The sequence below is a fragment of the Moschus berezovskii genome, chromosome X, assembly GCF_049115385.1.
Source record: "Moschus berezovskii isolate FMDL1 chromosome X, NW_MosBer_1.0, whole genome shotgun sequence".
Classification (NCBI taxonomy): domain Eukaryota; kingdom Metazoa; phylum Chordata; class Mammalia; order Artiodactyla; family Moschidae; genus Moschus; species Moschus berezovskii.
In genome coordinates, this window is record NC_142488.1 from 89,803,653 (window position 1) to 89,820,318 (window position 16,666).

The following is a 16,666-nucleotide window of genomic DNA, read 5'->3' on the forward strand; positions in this document are numbered from 1 at the left end:
CCTATGGAGGCTGAGGTGTGACATTGCTCACCCACCCCAGGCAGCACTGTTCAAGAAGACTCCATCTGGAACTCAGTTTCCTTCTGATGTACTTAAATGTTTTCGTACACTGGTAGAAATGAATCACAGCCTATCTAAGGACTGCTGTGTCCTAGATAAGGAATATAGACTGAAGCTTGCCGAGAGGCTAATTAGAGGCACTAGTCATGTGATCTGTTCTTACTCTAAACCATTTAGCAGGAATCATTATCCTTGCTGGAGGGACATTCAGCCTTCAGATACTGTCCCTGGATTACTCAAGTGCAGGGAGGGAGTTCTGTACATTAGAATTGCCTCCTGATGTAGCTCTTGAGTTTGCATTCAAAACAGCCAGTAATCCTGTCCCCTTTGCACTCTGAGCCAACCAGCTGAGCAAGTGGGAACAGTAGGACTAAAGAAAGAGCATTTTATATACTTCTTTGATGACATAGGGAAATATCTCCAGAAGAAATAAAACAAAACAAAACAAAAAAATCGAGGAAACTAGACTGTGGCACCCAAAAATAAGACAGCAGGATAAAAGTCCAAATATAAAGTGCTACTCAGGATACATCCCACAGGAAATAAAGTGATCCAACTGCACATACCTACTGGCAGATGAAATTCATGGCCAAAGCAGCAATTGACAGTACTAAAGTATACCATCTTTTTGCCTTTTCATACTGTTCATGGGGTTCTTAAGGCAAGAATACTGAAGTGGTTTGGATCATGGCATCCAAGCCCATCACTTCATGGCAAATAGTTGTGGAAACAATGGAAACAGTGACAGACTTAATTTTCTTGGGCTCCAAAATCACTGCAGATGGTGACTGCAGCCATGAAATTAAAAGACGCTTACTCCTTGGAAGGAAAGCTATGACCAACCTAGACAGCATATTAAAAAGCAGAGACATGACTTTGCCAATGAAGGTCCGTCTAGTCAAAGCTATGGTTTTTCCAGTTCAGTTCAGTCGCTCAGTCATGTCCGACTCTTTGCGACCCCATGAATCACAGCACGCCAGGCCTCCCTGTCCATCACCAACTCCCGGAGTTCACTCAAATTCATGTATGAATGTGAGAGTTGGACCATAAAGAAGGCCGAGTGCCAAAGAATTGACGTTTTTGAACTGTGGTGTTAGAGAAGACTCTTGAGAGTCCCTTAGACTGCAAGGAGATCAAACCAGTCAATCCTAAAGGAAATCAATTCTGAATATTCACTAGAAGGACTGATGCTGAAGCTGAAACTCCAGTTTTTGGCCGCCTAATGTGAAGAACTGACTCACTGGAAAAGACCCTGATGCTGGGAAAGATTGAAGGCAGGAGGAGAAGGGGATGACAGGGGATGAGATGGTTGGATGGCATCACTGAATCAATGGACATGAGTTTGAGTAGGCTCTGGGAGTTGGTAATGGACAGGGAAGCCTGCAGTCCTGCAGTTGATGGGGTCACAGAGTCGGACACGACTGAGCGGCTGAAGTGAACTGAAAGGGTATTTTCAAGGTTGAGAAAAGAAGGCAGTGAGTGAAAAGTGGACTCTTTCAAGAAATGGAAGCAACTGCTCTTGCCACTGACCTCCATATTGATGAATCCAATGGAAAAGTCTCTATCCTCTTTTTAACTGCTCAAAAATATTCAACATGACTAAATGTTTCCTTCTTATTGATGATCCTTACTCCCTGTGCTTCCATGACACCACACTCTTCTACTTACTCTTCATCAGTCTCCTTTTCTGGATTTTCCTCTTCCTACCAGCTAAATGTGAAAGAGCCCTGAGGGCTGAACTCTGACTCTGTTCTCTTAAGAAGAAATAAGAGCATAGCAGATAAGAGAATGGACTCAGAAGCCAAACTTTCCAGTTTTGAATCTTATCTGCTACTAACTAACTCAGTGTGAAATTGGGCAATTTGCTTAGTCTATAAGTGCCTCAGATTCTTCATCTGTAAAATAGGGATAATAATAGCACCTACCATATAGTTTTGTTGTAGAGATTAAATGATTTAATATATATAAAGCACTTTGAACAGTACTCAGCTTATAATAAACACTACATACACATTTACTGTTATCATCATTGCTAATATTATTGCCATTACTATTATTATTGTTTCCTTTTCTAGCTATATACTTCTTCAGTAGTCTTAGCCACTTTCATAAAATTAAATACCATCCATAGTCAAATGACTCATTAATTTATATCACCCAATTCTGACCTCTCCCATGACATCCAAAATCATAAACCTAATTGTTTGTTTGACATATTCTCTGACATCTAATTTGCATTTCAAATTTAATATCTTATTCAGGTCAAGCTGCTATAGCAAAATACCATCGACTGGTTGTCTTAAACAGCAGATATTTATTTCTCACAATTCCAGAGAAATCCACAGGCTGGGAAATCCAACATCCAGGTGCCACCAGATTCAGGTGTGGACAAGCAACATCTTCCTAGTTTGTAGATGACTGCCTTCTCAATGTGCTCTCACATGACACAGAGAGAAAGAGAGAGGGTGGGGGAGAAGGAGAGTTCTGTTCTCTCTTTCTCTTAGGCCCCATTCTCATGACCTCAGCTAAATTAACCATATCCCAAAGGCCCCACCTTCAAAGACTATGGCACTAGATGTTAGGGTTTTAAGATACAAATATCATGGGTGGCGGTGGGGTAGATACAAACATTCAGTCCATAATAACATGTCTCAAATGTAACTTTTGTTTTTCCTCCCAAGCCTGCTCCCTCCTCAGACATCTCCAGGGATATGTTTATTTCAATAAAGCTACCACTATCCACTTAGTTGTTCAAACCCAAAGCTAGGAATTATCCTTAATTCCTCCATTCTTGTCATCCCCAATATTGAATCCATTCTTCAGTTATAATTGTCCTGCCTCTAAAAGATATTTCAAATATGACCACTTATCTCCATTTTCATTGTTTCCACTCTAGTTCCAGCTGTTGGAACTTCTCACCTACACAATTTTCATTTGAATATAGTTATTGAATATAACTATTTCAATTGGCTGTTAATGGGTTTCCATTCTTTTTGCCACCACCCCTTAAAATCCACACATCACACAACAACCAAAGTGAACTGTTAAAAAATATTATTATAAATCACATTATGCCACTCCTTCACTTACAGCTTTTTATTGCATTTATATTAACCAAAAATCCTTAACAGGGACTGCAAGAACCCTAATGATCTGGTCTCTGCCTGTCTCTCCAAACTCATTTTCTACCCCTCTGCTCCTCACTTGCTAGGTATCAATCATCTTGGCCTCCTTCTCTTCTCTGAACACTTTTATCTCTTTCTAAACTCAAGGCCCTTGTATTGACTATTCCTTCTTCATAAAATGGTCATTCCCAGGCTCTTCATGTAGCTAGCCTCCTCATGCTCCAAGCCTCAATGTCAGCATCACTCCTAAGGGACCTTTCCTAACCATCCTTTCTAAATAAAATAGCCCTCTGCTGCTGCTGCTGCTGCTGCTAAGTCTTTTCAGTCATGTCCAACTCTGTGCGACCCCATAGACGGCAGACCACCAGGGTCCTCTGTCCACAGGATTCTCCAGGCAAGAATATTGGAGTGAGTTGCCATTAAGTAGCCCTCTAGTTATTCTCTATTTATTTACTTTATAAACATTTTAAATTTATTTTTAACTTGCTTACTCATTCATTTCGTTCCCCTCCTCTACCAGAATGTAACTCCACAAGATGAGAACTCTGTTTGTCCACTGTGGTTACCCCACAAATATTATACTGCCTGGCACAATCAAATACTCAGTAATTATTTGTTGAATGAATGAATGGATAGAATGATGAATGAATGAAAATATGTACTGAGTACCTTTACTGTTCTAGGTGCTTAATAACAACTTACGTAATTCTCAGAATAAGATTTGAAAAATATTTTTCACTGCACAAAAGAAGAATCTGGTTCAAAAAATTGTATAATTTACCAGGATCACACAGCTAGGCAGAGTCAGCTTACAACTTGAAGTCTTCTGATTCTAAAAGTCTTATACTTTCTGCTTCAGCAAAATTCATTCATTCATTAAGCAGTAACTGAACATCTATTTTGCACCTCTGTTCCAGGCCCTGGGGATACAGAAATGAATGAAACACAACCTCTTCTCTCCAAAGAGTTTTCAATCTAGTTGTGGAAACATATAAGCAACTGGATAATTACACTAGTGGCTATAAATACTACAATAGCTATCCTAAGGGAGGCAGTAGAATGTCTGAATTCCTGGGTTTTGAATTCCAGCTTTGGCACTTCCTAAAGAGGAGAGTGAAAAGGTTGGCTTGAAGCTCAACATTCAGAAAACAAAGATCATGGCATCTGGTCCCATCACTTCATGGGAAATAGATGGGGAAACAGTGGAAACAGTGTCAGACTTTATTTTCTTGGGTCACAAAATCGTTGTGGATGCTGATTGCAGCCATGAAATTAAAAGACGCTTACTCCTTGGAAGGAAGGTTATGACCAACCTGGATAATGTATTAAAAAGCAGAGACATTACTTTGCCAACAAAGGTCCATCTAGTCAAGGCTATGGTTTTTCCAGTGGTCATGTATGGATGTGAGAGTTGGACTGTGAAGAAAGCTGATCACCGAAGAATTGATGCTTTTGAACTGCAGTGTTGGAGAAGACTCTTGAGAGTCCCTTGGACTGCAAGGAGATCCAACCAGTCCATTCTAAAGGAGATCAATCCTGGGTGTTCATTGGAAGGACTGATGCTAAAGCTGAAACTCCAATACTTTGGCCACCTCATGTGACGAGTTGACACACTGGAAAAGACTCTGATGCTGGAAGGGATTGGGGGTGCGAGGAGAAAGGGACGACAGAGAATGAGATGGCTGGATGGCATCACCGACTCGATGGACATGAGTTTGAGTGAACTCCGGGAGTTGGTGATGGACAGGGAGGCCTGGAGTGCTGTGATTCATGAGGTCGCAAAGAGTCGGACACGACTGAGCGACTGAACTGAACTTTGTAATTTTGGGTATGTTGCTTAACCTATGCCTTAACCAATGTTTCAGTTTCTTTATCTGTAAAATGGGAATTATAATGGATAGAGTGTCAATATTACAGAATGATTGTGAGGATACAATGAGTTAATACACGCTGCTGCTGCTGCTAAGTCACTTCAGTCGTGTCCAACCCTTAGCGACCCCATGGACTGCAGCCTACCAGGTTCCTCCATCCATGGGATTTTCTAGGCAAGAGTACTGGAGTGGCTTGCCATTGCCTTCTCCGATGGGGTCGCTAAGAGTCAGAAACTACTGAGCAACTTTACTTTCAATTTTCACTTTCATGCATTGGAGAAGGAAATGGCACCCCACGCCAGTACTCTTGCCTGGAGAATCCCAGGGACGGGGGAGCCTGGTGGGCTGCCGTCTATGGGGTCGCATAGAGTCGGACACGACTGAAGTGACTTAGCAGCAGCAGCAAGAAATAAAGATGTCTGAGCTGAGCTTTGAAGGAATAGCCGAAACAGTGGTCAGTAAGGTTTAGAAAGTTGACACTCTGGTAGAGGAATGACATTCCACGTAGAGGAAAGCATTCCAAGGCCTTTTTCCTGCCAGCCTATTTCGGATTCATCAGTCCAATTTTTTCAGAAACCTGACATTGTGAACCCTGTTCTTTCTTTAAGCTAAAGTGGCTTTCATATATATCATGTGACTTTAGTGATGCTCCCAGGATCCCAAAGATGTGTGAAATGAGACTGAAGAGAGCGGCAGAAGCAGCAGAATCTCTGGATAAGCCGGGCAGGCATGGATAAAGGCAAGACAAGAAGAAGCATACTCTCTGCACACTGGTCTCTGTCCAGGTACCTGGCAGCTGAGAAGGTGGCCAAGGAGGATAGGGAGACAGCCAGAGAGAAAACCAGGGTCTCGAAGGAGGGGACTGCTGCTCAGTTAAAACCATTGGAGCTGGTGAAGCAAAGAGGTGGAAGCAGAATAAATATAAAGAAAAATTAAAACTCCACAAAGGTTGTACTCCCAACGAAACCAGTTTCCCAAGCAAAGTTCTAGCAATTATTTAAAGAGTTCCTTTCAATCACATTTGCCATGCAGGCAACCTGCTGAGACGAGCAAGCTGCTGCTGCTGTGCTGTGGTTGTAACTTTTGTAGAGATGTTTCTGGAAGAGCCCTGTGGATAGACCAGATGCAAGACGGCTGGTGGGCCAAGGATCCTTGCCCTTGGCTTCAACTCACATCAGAGATTTGAAGGGGAAAAAGAGGCGACCAGCCTGAAGCCCAGTTTGTAACTCTGAGGAAAGGCAAGCCTGATGTTTGTCATTCTAAGCTCATAAAGAGAATTTTTAATGTCTCCTGATGCCTCTTGCTTGACAACATCTGCAAGAATTGGCCAATGTAATGTGACATTCTGGTATCTAGAATCAGGACATAATTCCTTGCTGGAATCCTTGTTCTATTTCCCTAGGATGTGGCAGGGTTTGATGATGATGATCAGTGGTATTTGGAGGCTGCCTTGCTTTTTATGCATTCATGATTACAGTATGCAAACTTGATAGTATTCCCTTGCTTTCTGACAGCAGCCAGAGGAGTTGCAGCCATAGTGGGGAGAAAAGAGGTACGCATACAAGCTTACCAAGTACTAAAGGCTTGGAAATTCAGAACAGGATCTTAGAAGACATCTCTTCTCTAGGAAAGAAAGTTACACCCAGATTGGGCATGTGAGTTCCCCAAATTAGACAGTGAGTTACAAAGCCCTGATCCAGTTTCAACAGCCCGAATGTAGTTTCTTTAATACAGCTAAGCACAGTTTTAAAAATAGAAGCTATGTGATTCATATTAATTCTCTTGATTTTGCTGCAGTATGTTATTATTCTGTCAGGAGGGTCTGGAGAAAAGAGTGTAATTTCTATGACAACAGGTTACTGACCTGTATGATTTTTCTGTGTGGCACAGACATTTTGAGTGCTGCTGAGAGTAAAATTCAAAAGATTTAAAGTAACCTCCTTAATTGCAAAACAAACCAGTCCTTTTTGTCATTGCCTTCATAAGTCTTTCAGTAGGAGAACACCAAAGGCCTTTGAGCAGTTCTCACACTCCTCAACAAGTCAGCCAAATTGACTTGCTTCCTCTACACTCTTTGTACCTAGTTCTTTTCCCCCTTCTTTCCAACATTTCCCAAGCCAACCACTGGCTCATTGCCCCTGCCTTCCTCCAAAGTGTTCTCCCTAACCAGTACCCTATGCCCCCAGTTTTAATTAAGTACTTTCTGCATGCCAGGCACTGTGCTAAGTAATTTGCACATGCTATAACATTTAATCCCCGAACCTCCCCCTAGGCCTCCTGCCCTTATTTTCAGCATCCAGAAAAAATTTTCCTATCCCATATCCCATGCTGTCAAGGCTTTGCTTGAATTGCCAAGGTAACAGCTAGTTATCTGACAAATTAATCTGTGCTAAGATGTTAAATGATACCCTTCAAAGCACACTATGTAGACAATTGTAAACCCCTGTATTGGCCTTATTGGAAGCCTATGGTTTGCCCAAGGGTCTAATTCAATAGTCTTTATAATAATAGCACTCTCTATTTCTATAGCTTGTAAAAAGCCCTTTCACATAATTGCTGAATATTATCCTTTAGCTGTATTGAGGTGTTAATGAGGAAGTTATTCACTGCCTTATAGTACAAAGGCATGTTTAAGGTATTCCTTAAATGCTCCTAATTGCAGTCCTAACCTGCTGTTTCTTCCCGGGTCTTGGCCTTGCTCTGACAAATCCTGTCTCATGGATATAGGAGGTCAGAATGCCCGGTCCATCTAGGGGTTGTGGGGAGGAGTAGGGGCAGTAAGACAAAGTCCAGGAAAGTCAGGACTGCTGAGAACAAAATCTCCTGTGTCCCACAGTCTAATTCTGTAGGGGTCTGAGTCTCAGGCCACATTTCTAGCCCAGCCATTCCTGGCAAGTGCAGCAGCTCACACAAACTACCACTTCAGGCTAAGGGGTTCAGCTTTAATCTCTATCCCCTCATTTATCACCAGCACAGTCTGGGTTAGGGAGGCAGATCTAACAAAAATACTGAGGTTGCCCCATCAGAAAGGGCATACCTCAAGGAAGCTTCATGCAACCCACTCCCCATCACCACTGGCCTGACAGTGGGAGCTTCTTGAAAGTGAAGAAATGTCTCCTATAGTGAGTGGACATCTGACAAAGAAGAAAGGGTAACAGGAAACATTGAGGTTAGAGGTCAGAATGGTAGGGCTAGAAGAAAATCTTGAAGTCATCTATCATAGATTAGTGGGTCTTAAACATTAGCAACAGTCAGAACTGTACATGAAACAAACTGGTTCCAAATAGGAAAAGGAGTACGTCAAGGTTATATATTGTCACCCTGCTTATTTAACTTATATGCAGAGTACGTCATGAGGAATGCTGGGCTGGAAGAAAAACAAGCTGGAATCAAGATTGCCGGGAGAAATATCAATAACCTCAGAGATGCAGATGACACCACCCTTATGGCAGAAAGTGAAGAGGAACTAAAAAGCCTCTTGATGAAAGTGAAAGAGGAGAGTGAAAAGGTTGGCTTGAAGCTCAACATTCAGAAAACAAAGATCATGGCATCTGGTCCCATCACTTCATGGGAAATAGATGGGGAAACAGTGGAAACAGTGTCAGACTTTATTTTTGGGGGCTCCAAAATCACTGTGGATGCTGATTGCAGCCATGAAATTAAAAGACGCTTACTCCTTGGAAGGAAAGTTATGACCAACCTAGATAGTATATTAAAAAGCAGAGACATTCCTTTGCCAACAAAAGTCTGTCTAGTCAAGGCTATGGTTTTTCCAGTGGTCATGTATGGATGTGAGAGTTGGACTGTGAAGAAAGCTGATCGCTGAAGAATTGATGCCTTTGAACTGTGGTGCTGGAGAAGACTCTTGAGAGTCCCTTGGACTGCAAGGAGATCCAACCAGTCCATTCTAAAGGAGATCAATCCTGTGTGCTCATTGGAAGGACTGATGCTAAAGCTGAAACTCCAATACTTCGGCCACCTCATGTGATGAGTTGACTCACTGGAAAAGACTCTGATGCTGGGAAGAATTGGGGGCGGGAGGAGAAGGGGATGACAGAGAATGAGATGGCTGGATGGCATCACCGACTCGATGGACATGAGTTTGAGTGAACTCCGGGAGTTGGTGATGAACAGGGAGGCCTGGCATGCTGTGATTCATGGGGTCGGAAAGAGTCGGACACGACTGAGCAACTGAACTGAACTGAACTGAACTGAAACTTTAGCAAAACAGGATTATCCAGAGAACTCATTAAAACACAAATTTCTGGGCCCCACCCTCTAGTTTCTAATTCAGTACAATGATTACTTTTAACAAGATCCCTGATGATGCTGAAGCTTCTGATCCAGGGATCACACTTTAAGAACCACTGTGCTAATCTACTCTACAAATTTCACAGATAAAGAAAAGGAGTCCCAGAGAAAGAAAATAACATCTCCATTTTACTGATGTGGAAACTAACCAGTGATTTAGTAAGTTGTTCAAGATCACACAGCTAGTAAGTGATGCATGTATGCTAAGTCACTTCAGTCGTGTCCAACTCTTTGCAACCCTATGGACTATAGCCCACCAGGCTACCCTGTCCATGAGATTCTCCAGGCAAGTATACTGAGTGTGTTGCCATGCCCTCCTCCAGGGGATGTTCCCGACCCAGGGATTGAACTTGTATCTACCTGCGTCTCTTGCATTGCAAGCAGATTCTTTACCCACTGAGTCACCTGGGGAGCCCCTAGTAAGTGGTACTGACTTTTAAATAAATCATGGAGCCCAGTACTAGAATCTCTACCCTTCACTTTGCTACTTCTCTCTCTAAGGATATGGTTTTTGGAATCTTGGCTCTGCCATTTCCCAACTGTGTGATCTTGAGTAGGTTACTTCAACTATAAAATGGAAGTAACAATGATACCTATTTCCTGGGGTTATTGTGAGAACACAGAAAATATATGTAAAAACATATATGGTTACCGTTAGCCCTGTATCTCACCATCATTACGTGCTCAGTAAATGGAAGTTACTATCATCATCATGACTGAGGTTGTTCCTATTTTTAATTGAGGAAGGCTGAGGATACCCCTTCTCTTGGCTTCCTGTTTCCAAGTGGAGAAACATTCATTAGCGTAAGACTGTTGACTTTTCTTTAGCTTCACATTTCCTCCTCCTCAAGAGAAGGAATTCATATTGGTAGATTTGGGAGCCGGAACAGACCATGTATGGCCTATCCACTTTTAAGGGAAGGGGCTTTATTCAATTCATTTTCATAAATTCCCTATTGTGAGCAAGACCTAGAGTTTTCTCTCATTTCTTGCATCTCGATGGGTATCTCTGCCTAATTCTGAAGGTTGGAATTAAGAAATCCACTTGGCCATCTTCTCTAGCACTTCCATTAGAAATAAAGTTATATTGATCTCTACCTTCTTTACTTCTTTTGTCTCTCTCAATAAGTTCACAAGAGGCTGAAGAGAAAGGATGCCATTTATTTGGCCACGTCAAACCTTCATGTTTTGATTCCTTATTCATGTGAGTTAGTGAAATAGCTTTAACTGAAAGCTAAGTCTGCAAACTCTTTCTCCAGGGCTTATTAACTCTCCTGGCTTTATTATACTGGAAATGCCTTCAGGGCTGCATTCATTTTCTTCATATTTTATAGCACTTGGCTTCCCTGGTAGCTTAGATGGTAAAGCGTCTGACTACAATGTGGGAGACCCGGGTTCGATCCCTGGGTCAGGAAGATCCCCTGGAGAAGGAAATGGCAACCCACTCCAGTATTCTTGCCTGGAAAATCCCATGGACTTAGGACCCTGGTAGGCTACAGTCCATGGGGTTGCAAAGAGGTCTGACACAACTGAGCGACTTCACTTCACTAATTGAGGTATAACATATACATAAATGTATACAAATCATAAGTGTGTATCTTATTAAATTTTCACAAATTGAACATATCTATGTAACCAGCACCCAGATCAATAAGCATATCAGAAGCCCTCTCATGTCTCCCTCCAGGCACTACTCCCTCTTATTTCTTTCTTTTTTTAACAGAAAGATGAAATCTTCCATTAGTGAGCAAATTATTTACATCCCGACCATAACATAGTCTTGGGTCGAATTAGAAAATCAAATCAGCCCTCTCAATGTTCATTTGAATAAACAATCTCCTCTCCACAGCTATGCAATTCAAGTATCATGTAAATGTTTCCAGCATCATGTAAATACATCCTGGACAATCATTGGAATTGCCAATGTAAGATTCAAAGTCCTGCAAACATCTTCCCTTCATTTATATTGGAGGCTGCAGTTAATTCAAGAATGACTCCAGCAGGTGGACCAGGAAATAGTCTCAAGCACCAAGGAAAAGTGAATAATGTTCCTGAACTTGGACAGGAGATAGTCTGAGGCCTGTCACCCACCTCCATGACCTTTCAGATCCTGTAGTCATGCACATTATCCCTACATCCACACACAGTCACATACACACACACTCAGATGGGATAGCAGCTGCTGAACTAGAACCTTCTGCCATGTAAAAATTGGCATTTAATAAGTGCTTTTGTCAAGAAAGATATTGAATATTGAAACTCTGCCCATCTCAGAGATAGCTAAGATTCACATTTGGGATCCTAAATTGTCAAGTTTATTCTCAGAAAACCCTTCCAATAAGATCTGGGTGGAGAAAGTAGTTGAGGGCACTGGTGGCTTGCCGTCATACTTAGAATAAAAGTCAGACCCTTGGGACTTCCCTGGTGGTCCAGTGGTTAAGACTCCATGCTTACTACGCAGAGGGCATGGATTAGATCCCTGGTCAGGGAGATAACATCCCACATGTTGCGTGGCCAGAAAATAAACTTAAAAATACATTAAAATATTTTTAAAAGTCAGACCTTTCATTGTGACCTACAGGGATCTACATGATCTGTTCACTCTCTTACTCTCTTGCTTCATCCCCAGTTATTCTGACTTCCCTCCTTTTCCCTGCTGTACCTCTCTCTGAAATGCCCTTTATTCCTGATCTTTGCAGGCCAACTCCTAAGTCATTATAGACTCAGGTTCAGAAACCAATCAATTTCTCCTTATTTTATTTTCTTCTTGTGTACCTGTTGATTGTCCCCTTCACTAGGAGATAAGCTGCTAGGAGGTATTAGCAGGGATTTCATCTGACTGGTTCACAAGTCACTTTATCTCAGTATGTAGAACATCATTTGGCACATGTTAGATACACAATACATACTTCTTGAATGAGTGCATGAATGAATTATTCTATACTTTCTGCATGTCCTGAGATCACCAGATGTAATTCACAACATTACCCCTTAGCAAGGTCTGGAAAGTATAGACTTTGAAATCTATAATCTAGGTACAAATGCTGAATTTTCCCATAACTAATAAAGTTGGGTGAACTTGGACAAGTTTCTCAGCCTCTCTGAGTCTGTTCCCTCTACTCTAAAATTATCATAATATTTGTCTCACATAGTTGTTGTGATGATTAAATCCCACAACATAATTAAAGCTCACAACACAATGGGCTAGAACACAGATCTCAATACATAGTCTTATTCTTCCTTCCAAACCATCCCTTTGCTATTATATTTCTTTCCATATGCATCTGTTGTTGTTCTTCCAAGTGTGTGCAAATATTCCCCTTTCTCTATTTTTCCTTTGCTCACAAATTGTCCAAACCAAAGAACTATAGCAACAGCCAAAACTTTTAATGCCTCCTAAGGTCACATGGAAGAATCACCATCTAAGATCCTGGTTTGTCACTTCTGCCTATCATCTGTCTCCTTCTACTGCCTCCTGCTGTTGTGAAGAAGTCAAGCTGAAGTGCTGTAAGTATGGACTCTAAGTCATAATAAATCATTCAGATGTCAAGGGTCCTGATCTGCCAATCTGAGGGCAGAGACACTGATTAGAAGGTTTAAAGGCTTCACTTATCATTTATAAGAGTTTGTTCTTTTTTTTTTCTTTCTTTCTTAAGAAAGATCAGAAGATGTATCATATCATTCTCCTTTCCTGCATGGACAGCTAAGCGAATTAACATTAAAGGAATGCCAGGTACAACTATACCAGGGAAATTTTTAGTCACTGTGGAGTAAGCACAAGAAGTTACTGTGGGAGTTATCTAATGCAATCCCTTCATTTTCCACAAAAATCAAGACCCACAGATGAGCCATGTCACTTGCTCCAGCTCACAGGGAGTTAATAACAGAACCAGAATAAAGTCCCAAGTCTTTTGACCCTCAGTTTGGTGTTCTTTTCACTCGGCATCTCAAAGAAAGGATCAGGGCAGCTGACTCAAGCCTTGACAGAGAGACTGAATGCATGTGTATTCCTTATATTTGTCATAGATACCTAGAAATGATAACAAAATGTACCAATCAAGGTCCCAGCAAGAAAGAAGCAAACACACTCAAACTGAGTCATTTGAGGAGAGTTTAATAAAAGGATTATTTGCAGAGGTGAGGTAAAGGATAAGAAGAGATTATAAAGTAATGGGAGGAATGGGGGGCAGGGGGGAGTTATCACCTCAGGCCTGAAACAGAAACAGGAGAAAGCTGCTCCCAGAAGGGGAGAGAGAGGGTTCCATGGAGAGGGCTTCCTGTGACCTTTCCTTGATGGGCCTAATCAGCTTACAGCATCCTACAGGGAAGAGGCTGGGGCAATACATTTCCCAGGAAATATTCCAACTTCACTTTTGCCCCTCTGGTTCTCCTGCTAGTGTTCTCCATTGGCCTAATCCACACAGGAAACAGAAGAAAAGGAAGCCCAGTGAAGAAATCCAAGGCAAGTCAGTCTTTGGAAACATAAGGGAAAAAAATAAGGTGAGGAAAGGATCTGGAGAGGCAAAGGGAAGATCTCTAGCACAGTTGACACGGGAAAAGAAACAAGCTTTTATGGAGCACCTATCACATCTCAGATAGATGTTTTCAGATTGTATTTATCCATCACAACAGATCTTTGCCATATATAGGATCTTCCTCATTTTACAGATTAGAAAACTGAAGCTAAAATGGGGAGGTCACTTGTTCAAAGTCAAAGAGCTAGTATTTGAACCCAGGTATTTGAACACAGCTAGTAATGGAACTCCAAAATCTGTGACGTTAATACATCACAGTATTACCTTGAGAATAATCAGAAACATAGAGCAGGCCTCTCCTGTGTCCCAGAAGGTTAAGAAAAAGGGAAAAGAACCCGTGGTATAATTACTATCCAAGCAGCCTCAAGTATTTTAAGAAAACTACACCTACTACATAATTCTTCCTTAACTATTTTTTCCAAAGTGTCTAATCTTTATCACCCCCCATTTTATAAACTCCTACTGAGATGCTATTAATGAAAACTATTTTGTTAGCTAATAATTTAGTATTAATTAATATAATCATAAAGCATACCTACTTCCTGAGAAAGCTGCCTTTTAATAGAGAATTCCTCTCTTGTCATCTCACTTCCTTTCATACCTTTCTCAGAGTAAATATATAAAAAAAGATGAATTCATAGAAGCAGACTTTAGAATGTCATTTGCAAGGGCTGGGGGGGGGGTGTTGGGGAACAGTGAGATATTCATCAAGGGTACAAAATGTCATGTATAAGATGAGTAAGTTCTAGGGATCTACTGCATAACATAGTGACTATATATATTTATATATGATTAGTAATATTGTATTGTGTAGTTGAAATTTCCTGGGAGTATATCCTAAGTGTTCTCACCAAAAAGAAAAGGTATCTATGTGACATGATGAATGTATTCATTAGCTTGCTTGTGGTAATCATTTTACAATGCATATAAATATCAAATCACATAGTACACCTTAAATATATACAATTTTATTAGTTAACTATACCTCAATAAAGCTGGAAAAAATAATTTAAAAAAAAGACTTGGAAAAATTAATAAAAAGGGAGACACTGCTGAGTTAGAAAGGCAGATAAGGGGAACTGTCCTAAGATGGCAGAGGAATAGGACAGGGAGACCACTTTCTGCCCCACAAATTCATTGAAAGATCATTTGAACGCTGAGCAAATTCCACAAAGCAACTTCTGAATGCTGGCAGAGGACACTAGGCACCCAGAAAGGCAGCCCATTGTCTTCAAAAGGAGGTAGGACAAAATATAAAAGATAAAAAGAGAGACAAAAGAGTTAGGGAGGGAGACCCATCCCGGGAAGGGAGTTATAAAAGAGGAAAAATTTCCAAACACCACGAAACCCTCTCACCAGCGTGTCTGTGGGAGTTTTGGAATCTCAGAGGGCAACATAACCAGGAGGAAAAATAAATAAATAAAACCCACAGACTACGAGCCTAATGGCAACTCTCATCAGAAAAGTAGCCCAGATGCTTGTGTCTGCCACCAGTAAGCGGGGCCGAACAGGGAGGCGCCAGCTGCATTGCTTAGGGTAAGAACCGGGCCTGAATGCCCTGAGCACTCACATGAAATAGCAACCCAAACTGTGAGATAGCCAGAGAGAGAGAGAGAAAAAAAAAAAAAAAGGAAAGAGAGAGAACTTTCCCGCAAAAAGCTCTAACCTAAGGCACTGCTGGGCCCGCTCACAGAACAAAGGACTGAGTGAATACCAGAGGAGAGCTAGCCAGCTGAGGACTGGCTCACCCCCAACCAGAGGCAGAAAGGCAGGTGGGCAACGGCCAGAGCCAGGAAGGTGCAATCTCAGCCCCAGAGACAGCATCCCCTACCTACCTGCGAGCAGGCTCCCAGTTGCTAACCAAGCCTTCCTGGGATCCTGGATAGTTGACATTCACCGGGAGGGTCGCAGCCAGAGATCAGCTCCCCAGAGACACACAAACCACCTGAGACAGCGCTCCCACTGCGCACCCAGGAAATCGAGCAGCTGGGATGTGGGAGGTGATAAGATGCACCGCCCTACCTGAGGAGAGTGTCTTCACCAAGCACCTGGTCGCCTGAGCTGCTCAGACCTGGGAAGGGCACAAAACACAAGCCCAAATGAGTCTGTGCCTTTGTGGAGTACCCAAGAACCTGAACCTGAGTGGCTTGGACCTGGGAAATGCACGCAACCCAGGGCCCACTTTAGACGATTCCCCTGCAGAACAACCTGGAGCCTGAGCAGTGTAGACTGGGAAAGCACACACTCTGTGAGTGGGGGCAAACCCAGTGTGGCCGAGACACTGTGAGAACTCCCAACACATGCCAGTGATATTTGTTTGCAGTGTTCCTCCCTCCCCACAGCACGACTGAACAAGTGAGGCTAAATAAGTGATCACCTTTGTCCCCTTGTGTCAGTGTGGAAATTAGACACTGAAGAGACTTGCAAAAATAAGAAGCCAAAATAAACAGAGGGAACCGCTTTGAAAGTGACAGGTGCAACAGATTAAAACCATGTAGTTAACAGACTACATTGGAAGGGGCCTATAGACCTTGAGAAGTATAAGCTGGAACAAAGAACCATCTGAAACTGAACTGACCCCACACTACCCACAATAGCTCCAGAGAAATTCCTAGATATATTGTTACTATTATCATTTTCTTAATTTTTAAATTTTAAAAAATTTTTCAGTCCTTTACTACTCCTTTAATTTTCATTTTTATAAACTACTATTACCTTGCAAAAAAAGAACCTATTTTCAAAGCAAATTTTATATAGGCTTTTT

At 41.8% G+C, this 16,666-nt stretch overlaps 1 pseudogene; it reads left to right on the plus strand.

Annotated features, from left to right (window-relative positions):
• Positions 1–15,346: 15,346 nt before the first annotated feature.
• Positions 15,347–16,130, plus strand: LOC148773368 (uncharacterized; annotated as a pseudogene).
• The last annotated feature ends 536 nt before the right edge of the window (positions 16,131–16,666 follow it).